We start from the raw sequence: 5297 nt of genomic DNA, 5'->3' as shown, positions 1-5297 counted from the left end.
TTTGCGTGCGTCGTCTATTTCTTGCAGGTCATCAGAGAAGCCAGGTGTCATTGTCCTAACGTTCCAGGTGCCCAGCTTTAGGGCAATAGTTTTCTGTTTTCTGTTGCATGGTGCAGAGTTGTCGATCCGCTTGTCGGTTTTCACCCTAAACCCCACGCACCCCATGAGGTTAACGGACCGTGGCGAGGCAACACCTTACTGGCTGGGGACTGCCCAGCTTAAGGCGGGCGGTAGCTGCCCAATGAGATGCAATGATCTCTCCCACCGTCGGAAGCAGCCCCTGGCGTCATGCTCTACGCCAATCGAGCAAAGACTTATAACCGGTAAACTGCTGCTTCCCGTGTTGTGCCGACGCCGTATGGCGAAGTTGGAGTGTCCTCTCCAGTGCGCGAAGCCTGGGTAAAGAAGGTATGGAGGATAGGCTGTTACCCATGCAGCAAATCCCCCCTCTCCACGTCGCTGGAATGGTCCAATGGAAAGGCAGAAGCCAATACGGTTGGTTCCAGCGGCGTCGCAGGAGTTGCCAGAACGTGACTGTGTTCAGCCATGAACTGCCTAAGGGACTCCGGCTCCTGATTTTGCCTCGAGGTTGACTCCTGAAGCCTTTTCCAGAACTGGATGTAGCCACAAGGCAGTGGAGGTTTGGGATCAGAGTTTCCTTCTCTTAGATGAGCTGCCTTCCCAGGCTGATGAGTCCCATCTACCCGGTGGCTGTTTAGTCGCCTCTTACGACAAGTACAGCCAAACTGAGGGCCTATTCTTGGCCCCCAGCCCCCAGGGGTAATAGGAGTTTTATTATTGTGTTGTATTTTATGAACATTGTATTTGTGTTGTATACAACATTGTATTGTGTTGTATTTTATGAACATTTCATAAGCCACCTTGGGAATTAGCTTTAGCATGGGAAAGGTAGGGTATAAATTCTTTAAATAAAATAAAATAAATAAATTTCTGAGAAGACCAGGGGAATGGGGGGAGATGTTAGACAGGCTTTTCAGTGGCTGTGAGAAGCGCTTCGGTGTCTCCTATAGCTCTCTCCTCAGCTTCCAGAAGCTTCCATATATATTTGCAAATATATGCCAAATTTAGTGTGCATGGTTTATACAGGTTTCAAAATACAATCTGGGCTTTAGGAAATCCCTAATTCAGGGCCAGGCAAGAGAAGGACGAGGGGGGGGAGGCAAAATCCCCTGGGCCCATCTCCCAGGGGGCCCAGGCCATGATAAAACAAACTATACCATACACAACAAGTTCATCACAAAATAAATTTGGGTACCCTGTTCTCAGCCTGTCCAGGGCTGTATTTCTACTATGAATTTAATCCACATTCAATGCTATTTCCCCACTGCATTTAGGAAGGAGGGGGTAATCAGGCATCTGGTCCCTGGCCCTACGCCAGTTCTCAGCAGTGCTGTTCAGGGCTAGTCATTTGGATTATGGACTGAGCCTACTGACTTCTCAGCAGCTGTTTCAAAAAACTGTTTTTCCGCTTTGCCATCTTTTTCTGATTTGGATGTCCAGAAGATTGGAGCAAAAAGTAGTGGCTGGAGTGGATGTATGAGTAGTGGATGTATGAGTATAGCAGTATAAAGTGTGTTAAAATACAATGCAGGTATGAACTGGGTAAAAATCATCTTTCTGAATAACCATGTCCAGACTTAAAATGGCATGGTAGAGAAATGACTTTAAAAGTCTTAAATGGTGGTGACTGAGAGAACTTTAAGATTTATCTCTTGTGCATTTGGTATCATACTGATCAAAGTTCCACTGCAATACAAATGCTATTCTGCAGTGGCTCCTGACTGTTACTACATTGGTTTCAACGGCAAGCATCAACTCCGATTAATTTCAGGTCATGCGGAGTACAATGAGGGAAACATGCTGTGATTTTCTAGCGGTGATTTTCTGAAAATTGTGAGGTGGCCACTTCCACAGGTAGACACCCACACAAATTCTTTACCTGAAAAAGGTAGTTTAACCTGGAAGCAATTTCCTATGTTATGATCATCACTGATGGGAAAGAGTCTATAGGACTTTCCTTTTAGTAAAATCATTATTGAGAGGAATGCACGCACATGCTATAGCTATTTCTGTTTTTTGATTCATAAAAACATATTGTGCTATCAGAATTCATGCCACTTTCCAAAACAAACATGTCCCTGTCCACAGTCTAAGACAGACAATGAGTGGCGGGAAGCAATGGGGCAGGAATGAAGAAATGTGAGCAAATGAGGGCACTTCTGACTCAAAGAAAGGTGTACCAAAAAGATAATGTAAATTTTCTAGGGTTGATATTACATGGATGGAAAACTTCCTTGCATCACTCTAGAACAGTGGTTCTCAAATCTTTAAGCACTGGACCCACTTTTTAGAATGACAGTTTGTTGGACCCTCTGGAAGTGTTGGCATTAACTTGGAAGTGAACATTTTTAACATCCCTATAGTATATGACAAAATCAAATCAAGTTTACAATAAGTTAAAAAACTTATTTAAAGAAGCACCTTCCTAACCGACCCAAGCAGTTGCTCATCTGTTTAAAAAGAATTCTCCAAACATTCCAAAGGCTACAATCCTATCTACAGTTACTTAGAAGTAAGCCTAATTGACTATCATTGTTAAAAGCATATAAAGGGTTTGGCATCTGCAGATTTCATCTGCAGATGCTGAATGGTCGTCCCCCCCTCAAGCCTCCAAACCTGACCAGAGCTGTGCTCTAGTTGGATCAAGAGGCCCTTTGGGTTTGGACGGTGAGGGCCCTCAAAAACCATGAGTTTGAATACCTGTGGTTTTGCTTATCCACAGGAGTTCTGGGAATGGAACCCGGAGGTCCACTGTACATAGTATCCTGTTAGAAGTACAGATCTGTGACATTCTCCAAATGGACTCACAAATGTAGTCTCAAGTCTAATATATTAAAAATGAAACACAGATTGAAAAGAATGGGGACCCACCTGAAACTGGCTTGCGACCCACCTAGTGGGTTCTGACTCACAATTTGAAAAACACTGCTCTAGAATAATTCTGATAATATAGTGGACCTAGCTAAAACACATTGTCACACAAATGAATAATATTTAAATATATTCCCAAACACAATAAAATCTATGCAGGAATGTTTATGTGCAAATGAAATAATTCCAGTTCTTCGTGTTCCCTCATCTAAGTTATTTTATGCCATTGGCTTTTTTTGTAAACAAGGTTTGTTTTAGTCGGCAGCTGTAATTAAAATTAAAAAGTACATGAATAACAAAGGAAAGACCAAAGGCCATCAGGTGACCTTTTAAAAATTATATTGCTCACATCAGATTGTTATCAAGTTGTTTTATGTTACTGTGGTCATTAAGATCTGAATAGGATACTTAAAATAAGGATAGTTTGGCTGAAATGCAGATGACTTGACTTTAAAATCTGAAGCTACTGCTTTGGAGTGATGTTCATAAGATATAATTGTGCCACTCCAGTGAAGGGAATTTACTGATGGCCCAGTCCTATGCCCTTCTGGTGCACAGGTTGCAAGGACACCAGTGCAGCAGCTGCTGGGTCCTGTATTCCAGTAGAGGACCATGCTGACTGGGAAAGGTAAGAAAAGAAAAATACTTACCTCCCCAGCTGCTGCCTGGGCCCCTATGGGACTCCTCAGATTTACACCAGCTTTTCTGCTGGCATAGATCTGAGATGGCTGCTAGGGGCGTGTCAGGGCTGGGGGAGAGGTTTGGATATTGGTGCCAATTGACAAGACTTGCTCCATCCTTCCCCTCTGCCAGCTGCCAGTCTGCATGGCTCTGCTGGCAGCATGTGGCTTATCCTCCTTGTGCTGATAGGACTGCTATACAGACTGGTGTAGCCTCATAGTGTGCTGGCATACTGAGAGCATAGGACTGGTTGGTTGGTTGGCAACCTTCAGTCTCGAAAGACTATGGTATAAGCCTACAGCACCAGGTATTCCCAGGCTGTCTCCCATCCAAGTACTAACCAGGCCTGACTCTGCTTAGCTTCTGAGATCAGATGAGATCAGGCATGTGCAGGGTAACAGTAGGACTGGACACACACTTAATTTAAAATATTTATATCCCATCTTTCGCCTGACATTCAAGCAGTAGCAGACCTCCCCAGCCAATGTGGAGCAGAGATGTGCAATCACATAAAGACATGGCCTCTATGTTTTGTGTGGCTGCAGCTGGATCAGGAACAGTTTTTAGATACTGCCGGATCCATCCTATACGTATATCTCAACACGTATATCAGTTTATTGTCTAAGATAAAATACCATTTTTATTGACAAACATAAAAGCCCATCCTATGCATGTCTACTCATGAGTAGGCCACTCTGTGTTCTACCCTTGCTAACTGGGCTAAGAGGCACCTTTTAAAGTGATGTTGACATATTAAGCAGAGGGAGAGCAACTGTCCCTCTTCACTCCAGGGTAGTGTCTTTTGCAGTGGATGTTGCTGGTGTCTCTTCCGTATTTTTTTTTTAAAGATTGCGAGCTCTTTGGGGACAGGAAACCATTATTATGTGCTGCTTTGTGAACTACTCTTTCAGTGGTTCTCACACATTTAGCATTGGGACCCATTTTTTAGAATGAGAATCATGAGAATCTGTCAGGACCCACAGGAAGTGATGTCATGATCGGAAGTGACATCATCAAGCAGGAAAATTGTTAAAATAATGACTATCATTGTTAAAAGAATTATGCATAGTAGCTTGAGGTCTGGTCTAGAGGGTAGAGCCTTCATTTGCCTGAAGATTAACATCCACAAGGTCGCCAGTTTGAGGCCACTGGCACCCTGCGACCTTGAAGCAGCTGACAAGCTGCAGCTGAGCTGTTCCATCTGCTCGGAGCGTGGGAGGATGGAGGCCAGAATGTTAAACCAGATCGGAGTGTAACACCTTGAATGTAGTGGTTCTTGAAAGAAAGAACCTTCTTTCAATTTGTAAAAATCCCTGCGTGGATTTAATAAGCCTGCCTATGTAAACCGCCTTGAATAAAGTCTTGAATAAAGACCAAGAAAGGCGGTATATAAATACTGTATATTATTATTATTATTATATTATTAAAAATAAAATATTGAAATGAATGGGGACCCACCTGAACTTAGCTTGCAACCCACCTAGTGGGTCCCGACCCACAGTTTGAGAAACATTGCTGTAGCTGAAAAGCGGTATGTAAATATTCATAATAATAATAAGAATGGGGTTTAATCTTGTATAAGTGTGCATAGGATTGCTGGTTTACTGAATAATAAAATCTATAGTTAGTCTTGAATCATTTGGATGGGCTTAAAAATTCAAGGG

The 5297-nt window shown here is 43.0% G+C and overlaps 1 pseudogene; it reads right to left on the bottom strand.

The window, feature by feature from the left end:
* Window positions 1–3925: 3925 nt before the first annotated feature.
* LOC136650804 (5S ribosomal RNA) lies at window positions 3926–4047 on the bottom strand (annotated as a pseudogene).
* Between the last annotated feature and the right edge of the window lie 1250 nt (window positions 4048–5297).

The sequence above is a fragment of the Tiliqua scincoides genome, chromosome 4 (genome assembly GCF_035046505.1).
Source record: "Tiliqua scincoides isolate rTilSci1 chromosome 4, rTilSci1.hap2, whole genome shotgun sequence".
Taxonomy (NCBI): Eukaryota; Metazoa; Chordata; class Lepidosauria; order Squamata; family Scincidae; genus Tiliqua; species Tiliqua scincoides.
The sequence above is the reverse complement of the archived record's forward strand: the minus strand, read 5'-3'. Positions and strand labels throughout refer to the sequence as shown.